Raw genomic sequence first — 15,285 nt, 5'->3', positions numbered from 1 at the left:
AAGCGGAAAAAAGGATATCAGTGATTGAAGATCAACTTAATGGAATAAAGAGGGAAGACAAGATTAGAGAAAAAATAATAAAAAGGAATGAACAAAGCTTCCAAGAAATATGGGACTATGTGAAAAGACCAAATCTATGTTTGATTAGCGTACCTGAAAGTAACGAGGAGAGTGGAACCAAATTGGAAAATGCTCTTCAGGATATTATCCAGGAGAACTTCCCCAACCTAGCAAGGCAGGCCAAATTCAAATTCAGGAAATACAGAGAACACCACAGAGTTACTCCTCAAGAAGAACAACTAGAAAACACATAATCATCAGATTCACCAAGGTCAAAATGAAGGAAAAAATGTTAAGGGTAACCAGAGAGAAAGGTCGGGTCACCCACAAAGGGAAGCCCATCAGACTAACAGAGGATCTCTCAACAGAAATCCTACAAGCCGGAAGAGAGTGGGGGCCAATATTCAACAGTCTTAAAGAAAGGAATTTTCAACCCAGAATTTTATATCCAGTTTCATAAGGAAAAATAAGGAAGGAAAAAGAAGATCCTTTACAGACAAGCTAATGCTGAGAGATTTTGGTCACCACCAGGCCTGCCTTACAAGAGCTCCTGAAGGAACAGATACTGATCTGTTCAGATACTGAAGGAAACACAAAACATGAAAAGCAACAACCGGTGCCAGCCTCTGCAAAAACATACCAAAATGTAAAGAACATCGACACTATCAACATACTGTGTCAATTAAAGGGCAAAACAAACAGCTAGGATCATAATGACACAATCAAATTCACACATAACAATATTAACCTTAACTGTAAATGGGCTAAATGGCTCAATTAAAAGACACAGACTGGAAAATTGGATAGAGTCAAGACCCATCAGTGTGCTGTATTCATGAGAACCATCTCATGAGCAAAGCACACATAGGCTTAAAATAAAGGAATGGAGAAATATTTACCAAGCAAATCGAAAGCAAAAAAAAAAAAAAAAAAAAAAAAAAAGGCAGGAGTTGCAATCCTAATCTATGATAAAACAGACTTTAAACCAACAAGGATCAAAAGGGATTTAAAAGGGCATTACATAATGATAAAGGGATCAATGCAGCAAGAAGAGCTAACTATCCTAAATATACATCCACCGAATACAGGAGCACCCAGATTCATAAAGCAAGTTCTTAGAGACCTGCAAAGAGACGTAGACTCCCACACAATAATAATGGGATACTTTAACACCCCACTGTCAATATTAGGTCAACAAGACAGAAAATAAACAAGGATATTCAGGATTTGAACTCAGCTCTGGACCAAAAGGACCTAGTAGACATATACAGAACTATCCACCCCAAATCAACAGAATATACATTTTTCTCAGCACCTCATTGCATTTATTATAAAATTGACCACATAAATGGAAGTAAGACTCTCCTTAGCAAATGCAAAAGAACAAAAATCATAACAAACAGTCTCTCAGACCACAGTGCAATCAAACTAGAACTCAGAATTAAGAAACTCACTCAAAACCACACAAATACATGGAAAGTGAATAACATGTTCCTGAGTGACTACTGGGTAAATAACGAAATGAAGGCAGAAATAAAGATGTTATTTGAAACCAATGAGAATGAAGACACAATGTACCAGAATCTCTGGGACACATTTAAAGGAGAGTGTAGAGGGAAATTTGTAGCACTAAATGGTCACAAAAGAAAGCTGGAAAGATTTAAAATTGACACCCTACCATCAAAATTAAAAGAACTAGAGAAGCAACAGCAAACAAATTCAAAAGCTAGCAGAAGACAATAAATAACTAAGATCAGAGCCGAACTGAAGGAGATAGAGACATGAAAAACCCTTCAAAAAAAAAAGCAATGAATCCAGGAGCTGGTTTTTTGAAAAGATCAGCAAACTACATAGACCGTTAGCCAGAATAATAAAGAATAAATGAGAGAAGAATCAAATAGACTCAATAACAAATGATATAAGGGATATCACCACTAATCCCACAGAAATACAAACTACCATCAGGGAATACTATAAACACCTCTATGCATATAAACTAGAAAATCTAGAAGCAATGGATAAATTCTTGGACATATACACACTCCCAAGTCTAAATCAGGAAGAAGTCAAATCCCTGAATAAATCAATAACAAGTTCTGAAATTGAGGCAGTAATTAATGGCCTACCAACCAAAAAAAGTCCAGGAGCAGACGGATTCACAGCTGAATTCTACAAGAAGTACAAAGAGGAGCTGGTACTATTCCTTCTGAAACTATTCCAAATAATAGAAAAAGAGGGAATCCTCCCTAACTCATTTTATGAGGCCAGCATCATCCTGATGCCAAAACTGGGAAAAGACAACAAAAAAAATTTCAGGCCAATATCTTTGATGAACATTGATGCAAAAATCCTCAATACAATACTGGCAAACTGAATCCAGCAGCACACCAAAAAGCTTACCCACCACAATCAAGTTGGCTTCATCCCTGGGATGCAAGGCTGATTCAACATACACAAATCAATAAACGTGATCCATCACATAAACGGAACCAATCACAAAAACCACATGATTATCTCACTAGATGCAGAAAAGGCCTTCAACAAAATTCAACACCCTTTCATGATAAAAACTCTCAATAAACTGGGCATCAGTGGAACGTATCTCAAAGGAACAAGAGCTATTTATGACAAACCCACAGCCAGTATCATACTAAATGGTCAAAAACTGGAACCATTCCCTTTGAAAACTGACAGAAGACAAGGATGCCCTCTCTCACCACTCCTATTCAACATAGTATTGGAAGTTTTGAGCAGGGCAATAAGGCAAGAGAAAGAAATAAAGGAATAGGAAGAGAGGAAGTCAAATTGTCTCTGTTTGCAGATGATGTGATTGTATATTACAAAACCCCATTGTTTCAGCCCAAAATCTCCTTAAGCTGATAAGTAATTTCAGCAAAGTCTCAGGATACAAAATCAATGCACAAAAATCACAAGCATTCCTATACACCAATAACAGACAAACAGAGAGCCAAATCATGAGTGAACTCTCATTCACAATTGCTACTAAGAGAATAATATACCTAGGAATAGAACTTACAAACGATATAAAGGACGTCTTCAAGGAGAACTACAAACCATTGCTCAAGGAAATAGGACACAAATAAATCGAAAAACATTCCATGCTCATGGATAGGAAAAACCAATATTGTGAAAATGACCATACTGCACAAAGTAATTTATAGATTCAGTGTTACCCCCATTAAACTACCACTGACTTTCTTCACAGAACTGGAAAAAACTACTTTAAACTACATATGTAACCAAAAAGAGCTCGCATGGCCAAGACAATCCTAGGCAAGAAGAACAAAGCTGGAGGCATCATGCTACCTGACTTCAAACTATACTACAAGGCTACAGTAAGCAAAACAGCGTTGTACTGGTACCAAAACAGTTATATAGAACAATGGATTAGAACAGAGGCCTCAGAAATGACTCCACACTTCTACAACCATCTGATCTTTGACAAACCTGACATAAACAATGGGGAAAAGATTCCCTATTTAACAAATGTTGTTGGGAAAACTGGCTAGCCATATGCAGAAAACTGAAACTGAACCCCTTCCTTACACCTTATACAAAAATCAACTCAAGATAGATCAAAGACTTAAACACAAGACCTAGGATCATAAAAATCCTAGAAGAAAACTTGGGAAATACCATTCAGGACATAGGCATGGGAAAAGACATCATGTCTAAAACACCAAAAGCAATAGCAACAAAAGCAAAAATTGACAAATGGGATCTAATTAAACTAAAGAGCTTCTGCACAGCAAAAGAATGTATCATCAGAGTGAACAGGTAACATAGAGAATGGGAGAAAATTTTTGCAATCTATCTGACAAAGGGCTAATATCCAGAATCTACAAAGAACTTAAACAAATTTACAAGAAAAAAACAACTCCATCATAAATGGGCAAAGTACATGAACAGACACTTCTCAAAAGAAGACATTTATGCAGCCAACAGACATATGAAAAAATGCTTATCATCACTTTTAGATTTTTGCATTAGAGAAATGCAAATCAAAACCACAATGAGATACCATCTCACACCAGTTAAAATGGCGATCATTAAGAAGTCAGGAAACAACAGATGCTGGAGAGGATGTGGAGAAATAGGAACATTTTTACACTGTTGGTGGGGGTGTAAATTAGTTCAACATTTGTAGAAGACAGTGTGGTGATTCTTCAAGGATCTAGAACTAGAAATACCATTTGACCCAACAATCCCATTACTGGGTATATACTCAAAGGATTATAAATCTTTCTACTATAAAGACACCTGCACATGTATGTTTATTGTGGCACTATTCACAATAGCAAAGACTTGGAACCAACACAAATGTCATCAATAATAGACTGGATAAAGAAAATGTGGCACATATATACCGTGGAATACTATGCAGCCATAAAAAAGGATGAGTTAATGTCCTTTGCAGGAACAGGGATGAAGCTGGAAACCATCATTCTCAGCAAACTATCACAAGAATAGAAAACCAAACATCGCATGTTCTCACTCATAAGTGGGAGTTGAACAATGAGAACTCATGGACATACGGAGGGGAATATCACACACTGAGGTCTGTTGGGGGGTGGGGGGCTAGGGGAGGGATTACATTAGGAGAAATACCTAATGTAGGTGACAGGTTGATGGGTGCAGCAAACCACCATGGCACATGTATACCTATGTAACAAAACTGCATGTTCTGCACATGTACGGGAAAACTTAAAGTATAATAGTAAGAAAAAAGAATTTTAAGTTTTGAGGAGGAGGCAGTGAGAATGATTTTGATATCATAATGAGGTACAGGTATGACTCTTCTTTCAAGATAATTTAACTTGATAGTTTCCCAGGGATTCATAAGACAGAGCCAGTTCTTGGCTGAAAGTAAGAGGGAGGGTTATCAAAGCAGTTGAGAATGGAGGTGATTCTGGGTGATGAAGGATTGCAGTTGCAGAAGGAAGAATGACAGGAAAGGGAAGTTTGGGAGAGGTGGGGTTGGGAGTCAGAACTGTATGGACCAGGTTCCTTAGGAGTCACTGATTATGCTAATGAGCATAATGAGAAAGATTCCCATGAACACAAGGTGAGTGGTGGATATGAGGCTGTAGTAGTGGTTGTGGGTAGAAGGAAAGGAAAGAGGCTGCCAGGTAAAAGTAGGCCTCTCATACCCCTGTTTACCATTGCTGCTATAGGAATGGAGTCAGGTAATAGCAGTTTTACTGAAAGCAAATGGAATCCCGGGACGCTGCCTTCCATCTTGCTAGTGGGGAAATGGAAGCCAGAGAGGGAGCAGTACATTATAGCACTGTGGTTTCTTTTTCACTTCAGAGCACATAGAATTGTGTGGTTGGTTTTTCTACTACCAGTAAGGGAGCAGAGGCCAGACATATACATGGGAGGCCACTGGAGCTCATGTTTGCTGCATAGAACTATCAACATCCCATGTACTAACTGCCCCATCAATCATCACTAAATGAATTTTTATTAAATGGAGAATTTTATTTTCTAGATATTGTACACAATGTAGAAATTACGGTGGCAGAGATGTCTAAGAAAACCAGTAGAGGTGAAGGAAATCCATGTTGCTAGAGAGCTATACATGACAGGAAGTATTTGTCAGGTTTTGATGTATACGCTAAGAGTCAGGAGGAAGGAAAGCCTGGATTTATAGCAATGTCACAATGCATGAACTATACTAGTAGAAGAGAGACAGCAATTTTAATAGTTGCTATATTGGAAACACTGGGAAGAGAAAATGATTAAAAAATGATTTTTAGAGACATTTAATATGACATGAGCTGTGTAAACTCATACTCTGCTACATAATGAAGATCATAGTAAAGAACGAAATTATTAAAAATTCAGAATTTGCTTTTTAATGATGGTACCCAGCTCTATGTGAGTGATACTAAGAAACTCATTTAGGTAAATCCTACTCTCTTTTCCATACCTTCCTAAAACCACTGTAGCAATCAGAGTGACAAGAACACAGAAGAATTCTATTAATATTTTGAATGAATACAAAAGTAGTTAAACAATTCCTCCTGGTCCCTCCTGTGCTCTATCCTGTATCTAAGACACATACTCCCTGAACAGAAATCACTATTTACAATAGAACATTAAAATTTTTGCTCTAATGTAAAACAAGAAGCTATGCATTCACAAGAAAAGTGAAATACTTGAACTTTTAGTTCAAATAATAGTGTGAAACTTTAACTGCGAAAAGAGGAATACTTAGATTTCTCAGGTGAGTTAAAAACTTGTATTAATATCTCACAGTCTTCCATTTTGCTTATTTGAAAAGACAATCTATCATCAGTTAATAATAAGGTATTCTTTTCAAAGGCATCTTAGAAATAACAATTGCACAGGATAAAGAAATTCAGGTTCTAAAGTTTTGTGGTATTATTGTATCCATGGATTCTGAGATAAAAAGACAATTTTTCATCAGTTAATAAGGTATTTCATCTTTGGTATTGGTAATATCCAAAGATATCTTGGATATAGCATTTGCACAGGATAAAGAAAGTCAGGCTCTAAAGTGTTTGTGGTATCTGTGGATTTGGGGATTTGTTTTCTAAGCTTATTTATGAAACTGAGAATCATTATATTTTAATATAATTGTAGTATTTCATGCAGGATGCTTGATGATCCAGAAGATTTGCTGTGTCAAGTGGAGAGCTGTAATGAGCTCCTTCTTGCTCACCATAAGCCAGATGACTTAAAAACCTTTTTGCATCCTAATTTAATTTGAAATATTCAGAAGTCATAACTTTGGAAGAAATACACTAAATTATATTGCAATGCTGTGCGACTTTAAAAAATCTTTTGGAAACAGCATAAAGTCAGAAGCATCAAAGTTCTTTGATGATGTTTCTCAGACATTCTCAAAGTGTATACACAATGATTCGAAACTTTCTTGACTACAGAAGGCCCTCTGCAGCACTAACTTCCAGACATGCATTCAGTAAGTTATACACACACCACACACACACACTCTCTCTCTCTCTCACGTAAATAAATAAATATATACACATATATATGTAGTTTTTATTTTACCAATTGAAAAAGCGAGACTGGATTAAGAAAATGTGGCACATATACACCATGGAATACTAGGCAGCCATAAAAAAGGATGAGTTTGAGTCCTTTGTAGGGACATGGATGCAGCTGGAAACCATCATTCTCAGCAAACTATCGCAAGAACAGAAAACCAAACACCGCATGTTCTCACTCATAGGTGGGAACTGAACAATGAGATCACCTGGACTCGGGAAGGGGAACATCACACACCGAGGCCTATCACGGGGAGGGGGGAGGGGGGAGAGATTGCATTGGGAGTTATACCTGATGTAAATGATGAGTTGATGGGTGCTGACGAGTTGATGGGTGCAGCACACCAACATGGCACAAGTATACATATGTAACAAACCTGCACGTTATGCACATGTACCCTAGAACTTAAAGTATAATTAAAAAAAAAAAAAAAAGCAATTTATTCCATTTTAAGCATTTACACAGTTAATCATGAAGAGTAACAGGCTGGCTGGTGAAACAGGTCACCCCAAATGGAGATAGCATCAAACTAGTGGTCAAGGACTAACTTCTAAAAAAATAGTCACTCTTATCAATGATTAATTCAATTTTAAAAACAAATACAAGTTATTGACTCACTCTTTTCAACTTGAGCCTGAAAAATTTGGGGATATAGCATAAGAAGAAAAATAATCGGAAATAATATTTCCCTTTCTACAGCTCCTTTAGACCTGGGGTTTTTTTTTACTAGAAAATTCTTGAAGAAAATTTCAATGTAAGACTGGGTTTTCTGAATCAAGTCCACCCATTAATATTTAGAAAACACCCACTGTTTGGGCTAACAGCATGACTAGTTGCATCTATTATAGAGGGATACTCATTCAAACAATACTTCCAAACAGAGACTCATGGAACAGATGCCTGGAAGCATCTTTACCATGGTAAAGATCTAAATGGAATATTACTATGATAAAGATGACTGGAAGCATCTCTATCTCCAAATACTGCTGTATGTCCTGTAAAGATGGTCTTTACATCCAACACTTTTTCTTCCTTTGAAACAGCACTGATGTCCCATAGGCAGATGGTGTGGTCATCTGAAGCAATAAGTAAGTGCCCACTGAGACTTGGGTTCCTTAAAAGCCCACAACCTTCCTTCTGATGTCCACAGAGATGAAGTCTGGGATGCAATCTTCAGAGGGTCTGGTTTCCAAGGATGTTTTGTGTAGTCAAAGACAAGAACATCACTGGATGGAGTCTTTGTTGTGATGATACAAGGGGAATATATCAGGCCCTGTTTACTTCTTCAGCTTAGTGTTGATTTCTATTTCAATTTTTCCACTAACTGAATCTCAACCTCCACATTCTCCTTCCTCGCTGTCATAGTGTGGTGGGTCAAGCCGAGCATCATCATTAGGAAGCTGCACAAGGTGATTTTGTTCAACTGATGTGTGTGTACCCAGGACAAGTCGATGAATGCTGAAATCTTTCCCTTCTGGTCTAGTTACATCTGGAAGCCACTGTGCAGTTAGGCCGAGCCACTCCAGAGCCTGTGTCATCACCAAATCATAAGGAAAAGAGATGTTATTTTTCCATATTTTGTACTCCTCCTTGATCACATGTTCTTCTACTGTGTTGTCAAAGGCTGCTTCCTTGTTGGCCATAGCAGGCAGGTGAGCCAGGGAAATCCTGGGGTTGAGAATTGTGGGACGGGCAGGCTGTGGATTATATACATTTCATATAATTTCACTACATTTATCTAAGTGAATATTAAGCTTTGGAATAGAGCATTCCTTGCCAGAATCCAACTTAAATAAAACTACACATTTATCTTTAAGCAATTATTATCAAATATGCTTTAAAAACTTCTGAATAATTTCAGAGATCCTCTACACTTAAAGAATTCTTGTCATACAAACCTTAACCTAGACATTTCAAAAGGTTATGCCATTTCTCCAGAAAGGAAAATAATTAACACAATAAGTAAATATGTGAATAAAGGAGAGGACTCTGTGCCATTTACATTTCTTTACTGTGCTAATTTGTATTTATCAGGTTTTTGAAACTCATCACAAAATGTATTGTTATCTTTTTGATATTGACTCTTCCTGTATATTAATCTGGTTTATCATTCCATTTATTTATTACGTATTTTTTAAATGCATTAGTTATTTTTTCAAAATTATTTTATCTATAAAGATCTTGAATATATTTAATTTGACTTATTCCTATATGTCACTTGAGCTGCTGTTTCTGTGCGTTCGGTTTTTAAAATTTTTATTTTGAAAACAGTCTTGCTAAATATTAAAGTATTGATTTTTATATCATTTTATGTATTTTAATTTTGCTTATTTGGCTTTATTTTATCTTTAGATTCTATTGAATTTTCTGTACTGACAATAATTGTAGAAAATTATGAAAACATTTAAAATAATTCCTTTGCTATTCCTGTATGATTTATTCCTTTTTCTACTTTTACTGGGCTACATAGGACTTCTAGTAAATATCCTGTTGAATAGAATCCATGTTAGCTGGTAGTTTTGTTTTGTTTCTTACTTTTAGATAATATTTTTATAATTATTTTATCACACTGATATTTGCTACAGATTTTTTGATAAGTAGCTTTTGTTCAATAGAACAGTTTTTCTTATAATTCTGTATGTGTTTCATACATGAGCTTTAAATTTTACCGAAATTTTTGATTTTAACTACCACTAAAATCACTTTTAATGTATTCATGTATCAAAATTAATTAGATCTCTTTACATTCCTAGGAATAATTCCACTTGATCATGGTGTGTGTGCATATGTGTGTGTACGTAAACATATATGCATTTATTTCACTGATATTCTATTGTTTTCTTTATGGTTTTGTGTTTATCTTTATAAAAGCAGTTGCCCCACTTTGCTTACAATACTGAACCGCTGATATTAGGTTGGATAATCTGATTTATTCATTCTACCAATTTAAATATTAATTTTATTTAAAACTCATCCTCACAGAAACACCCAGAATAATGTTTGACTAAATACCTGGGCAACCTATGGCCCACTCAAGTTACGAAAGTAACCATCACAAATGCCCTTCTCTGTTATTACTATTATATTAAATGAGATATGTAAAAATACCTGTAATTTTTTGTCTTTTAGAATATTTAATCAACATTTTACATATGAGAGAATTTATCCATTTCTTTAAAATTCCAATATATATCAACCTTAAACTATATCATGTGGTCATGGTGTTATTTTTGTGAATAGATTCTTTACTAATGTTCCATATTCAAGTTTTTAGTCTTCTCAAGGAAGTAGCATATGATTTTGTTGATAAGATCTATTATTTCTTTGCTTTCCATTTCATCTGTTTCTGCTTTTATGTTTAATTTTCTCCCTTCTTTCTTGGATTTTATGTTGTTCATGAAATGAATACTTAGCTTATGAACTTTATATCTTTCCTTTTTTTCTAATGTGAGTGTTACAGCTATTATACTCTAAGTATCTCTTGCTTCATATCTCAAATTTTTATAGAATCTCCTTTTCATTTAGAACTGGATATTTAATGCTTTACATTATGATGTTATCTGTAACTTTTGAACGTTCCAATCTTTCAAAAGGAACAGACCAGAAGTGTAGTTTTAAATTTTAAACCATAAAACTCTCTTCGTACTATTCGTACTAGAGAAGGCAAAAATGCTATAAATGGAGAAGCCAAAACTTCATGTTTGCATCCAACAGTTTATTTCTTACTCAACAAAGGTTAGTGAACTCTTCATGTGGTGATCATCTGAGAACTCCTCCTTCCATCTTCCAACCTACTTGGGAACTGGTGATTTTAAAAACTCCTCACTAGTTTTGAAATCACCTGTTTCACCATTCTCAATCTTACTGTGTTTTGTTGTTTTTACAACAGAGATATCTATTTCTCAGTGTTGTGGTCATCAGTATATAAAATTATGTAGAAATAAAGTTTGAAAGCTATAAAGGCTCACATTCCAATTTATAATGTATCATATACAGCAGGATTTAAAAATTATACTCGGAGGAGAAAGAAAAAAACCGAATTATTTCTAAGTAGGTGTTCTTTCTGTTAGATAGTTAGCTTGTATATGTTCTTGTAAACTTTGTATTATAATGTGTTTTATTTTTAGTCAATATTTTTCAACATTTTTTTCCTGTAACTAGTGGTATAACAAATATCACTGTGCTTGTATCCTTCAATAGTTATGTCTTCAGTTTTGGAGAAGATGCTTAGAGATGGGACTACTGTGTCAAATTCACTACTTGGTCAAATTCTAACCAACAATGACTGGGACTTCAATCTCAACTGCACTGGTTGTAATTAGATTTCAGAGCCTAGAAATTCTGGTATGTTAGTTTTTAGTTGGTTAATTTTGTTTTTCAGATTAGTGCTCTGCTAAAAGAGATAGGAAATTATGAATAATAAATGTGCATTCCTTTCATCATTGACCCTGGGAAAGTGACTTGTAGGCACTAATGTTATTTGTCCTCAGCCTACATCCTCGATCTAATTTCCTCCTACTCTTCTGCTCAAATTAATTCGGCTCTAAAGGCCTCTAGTTGTACTGTCGCAAAGCCATTGAACTTGGCGGCTTTCTATTAAAATGTTACCTCCTGAGAGAGGATTTCCAGGACGACTGTATTTGTTTTCTAGAGTTGCCATAACAAAGTATTACAGGCTGGGTGTCTGAAACAACATAAATTTATTTTCTCGCAATTCTGGAGGCTAAAATCTAAGATTAAGATGTTGGCAATGTTGATTTCTTCTGAGGCCTCTCTCCTTCACTTGTAAATAACCATCTTCTGTGTCTTCATGTCATCTTCTCTATCTGTGTCCAAGTTTACTCTTCTTATAAAGACACCAGTCATATTTGATTAGACCCCTCCCTAATGACCTCGTTTTAACTAATTAGCTCTCTAAAGTCTCTATCTTCAAATGCAATCATACGCTGAGGTACTGGGGGTTAGAGCTGCAGCCTAGGAATTTGGAGGGAACATAATTCTGCCCATAGTAGTATATATCTCCCCAGAGTCACATTATTATTATTGTTGTTATTGTTATGAAATGACACCTTGAATATCCATTTTCACAATGAATTATTCATTCAGTGGCTTATAACTGTAAGTGGACTGTATCCAATTATTTTTGTAGTTATTTGGACCTGTCATATTTACTTGGATTCTTAATAATAACCATAGTGTTAAATATATTCACCACTTTATAATAAAACATATTCAGTCAATTCAGCATGCATTTACATATTGTATGACTAAGATTTTTAATTCTATATCAGTGCTTTAAAAAATTCAATTTTATGCAATAATACTGCTCTGACTGGCTAGAAAGATAGGGATTAACAATGCAGGTTCATAAACAGGCTTCCTAAACACTAGTTGGGGATATTCTGGAGTGGGTGGAAACTTTAAATTGGGAATTATATCAGATGTTCTGGCGTTTCCTTCTACAGCTCAGCAATGGCTATTTAATTCATCCTCCTATTCCTATATTTCTAAAGTCATATGTGCATGAAATGACTGTTTTCCATGTGCAAAGATGAACTAAATTAAGTCTGGATATCCATCTACCCACCTACCCATCAATAAAACCGTCCACAAAAATTAAGTTTTTAAACATTTTAGAGCTATTAATTAAAAATAGATACACGTACACACAACATAATTATTTTAGTAAGATTACCTGATATTTAAAATGTAGTTGAACTGATCATATACGTCATAGCTTATCCTTAGATGTGAAACACATTTAATGCATTTTAATGATTTTAATATACTGCATGGTTTGTTATACTAACTGCAAATATTAAATGGTATTTTGCTAACTATACTTGTGAGAAAAATATCTAGTATGTATGTGAGTGAAATTTTCATTGAACAGATGTTTGTTATAGGTGAAGACTAAATAAGAAAATTCTAAGTTATTTAAGTGGTTTGTGCTATAATATTTGATTAAGTTCTTCCTAGGGAGCAGAAAATATTTAGAAATATATACCTTTAGAAATTTGTAGAAATAGCTTTATACATGAAAAAAATACGAATTTATTTACGACTCATTCATTCAGTTGGTTACCAGCAAAATTCTGTAGTCAATTACTATAGCTTAAATGAAGTATTCATCTCTCAGCAATCATTACACTACAAATTAAATTTTAGTACACTTCAACTTGTGTAAGTGCCATCAAAGACTGAAGTCCTATTGGCTAAAGCATCATTGCCATCTCAATTGTATTTTTCCCTTTGGAGATGTGAATTATTCCTTTCTTACAATGTTACAGAAAGATAGATTATGAAATGCTTCATTTTTCTGCATTTTTAAGTAGTTCACTTTTAATAAATTTGATCTTAAATTTAATCTTACATTGATGTCTGGGTGATCATAAATACGTATAATTATAAACTCTTTTCTTATGAAGCTAATTTACAAATAAAGAGAATATGTTTTACAATTTACACCTTAAACCTGAGGAAGCCTTATAAATATATGCTGCGTTGAGCAAAGATTATACTGATGCATTTAAATCACTCAATCTTACTTTTTTATGGCCAAATTCTGAATTATGATCATTTTGAAATTGTAATGTGTAGGTAGAACAGATGTAAGGCTTAGTTAAAAATGAAATGCCCATAAAAGTAATCTTAGTTGTCAAGTGACTGCTCACATACAAAAGGGGTTTTTATTCATGGGAGTAGATGTAAAACCAAGTTAAAGAACTTAAAGAAATATTTTAAGTACATGTTCTTATAGCATGCATGTAAAGCCAGGTGATTTACTAAGAATGGATATATCCTTTCACAAGTGGAGTTTATTATTGACCTAAGAATGAAGGAATTTATGAAATAAATATGCATGCGTATTGTAATCTCCTAGAGGTGAATCTTCTTATGCTAAAAATACAACTTTTTAAAAACTTGATCAAATAGGAAGTAAAATTTAAACATCTTTGAAAATTATCTTCATTAAACATTCAGCCAAATGCATAAAATTGACTGAATATAATTGACATATTAGATATTAAAAACCAACACAATTGGGTTTTATAAATGAATAATAAATTAATTGAATGAATGTATTGAAAAATTTTCCTCCAGAATGGTTCCAGCTTAGTCTTGCCAGTAGCAACGCAGTCTAGTGCCAGGTTCGTCATAGCCTTGCCAGACGAATGTGAGGTCATTCTTTTTCATTTTCACCAATATGATAGATGAGAAGTGTTATCTTAATGATGTTTTAATTTGCACTTCTCTAATTATAAGTGAGGATTAATATTCTTACATGTGTTTAAGAGCCCAGTTACATACCTTTAATGTGTTTTCTGTGTGTCTTTCTCTTAATTTTCAATTTTTTGCCTAGTGTCACTATTTTTTTAAAAGTTCTTTATAAGGAACATTAGCCCTTTGTTTGTGGTACATATTGCAAATATTCTTCTCAAGTGTTGCAGTTGTCTTTTGAGTATATGGTGTTTTTTAGCCATAAAATTTGCTGTCATTTTTTAGGTAAAGTTATTGATATTTTATTTATCTGACTTTTGAAATTTAACTAGAAAGTATTGTTTTTATACTGAGATTAAGGAGGAATTAACAGGTGTTTTCTTCCACAACTTGTATGGCTACAATTTTTTCTACATTTAGATCTATAATCCATTTGGAGTTAAGTTCTTGAGTATGGTAGTGAAGTATGGGTCTAATTTTATCTTTTTCCAGATGGTTAACCAATTGTCCCTGAACTATTTATTAAGATGTCCTTTGTTGCCTTGGTAATTTGAAATGCCACCCTTACCATGCACTATATAATAAATTTCTATATATACTTGGGTCTACTTTTGGACGTTTATTCTATTCCAGTGGTCTTCTTGCCTATTCATATGCCAGCACCTCACAGTTTTAGTTTATTAATAGAGCACTTATCCCAACAGGTTTTCAAATTGATCTTGCTTGTTGCATATCTCAATAGTTCTTTTCTATTCATGATAGTATTCCAATGTAAGAATGTTTCACAGTTGTTTAGCCATGTTTCTGTTAATGGCCACCTGAATTGTCTCAAGGTTTGTTTGTATATTGAGTAAAGATGTTAGGAACATTCTTGTAAAAATTTTTTTGAGGATAGATATTTCAAATTATATTGGTTAAATGCCTACAGGTGGAATGACTGTGATG

At 34.4% G+C, this 15,285-nt stretch overlaps 1 pseudogene; it reads right to left on the bottom strand.

The window, feature by feature from the left end:
• Positions 1–7,979: 7,979 nt before the first annotated feature.
• Positions 7,980–8,762, bottom strand: LOC104657501 (annotated as a pseudogene).
• Between the last annotated feature and the right edge of the window lie 6,523 nt (positions 8,763–15,285).

This window comes from Rhinopithecus roxellana, chromosome 1 (assembly GCF_007565055.1).
Source record: "Rhinopithecus roxellana isolate Shanxi Qingling chromosome 1, ASM756505v1, whole genome shotgun sequence".
NCBI lineage: Eukaryota > Metazoa > Chordata > Mammalia > Primates > Cercopithecidae > Rhinopithecus > Rhinopithecus roxellana.
This window is presented reverse-complemented; position numbering and strand designations above follow the sequence as displayed.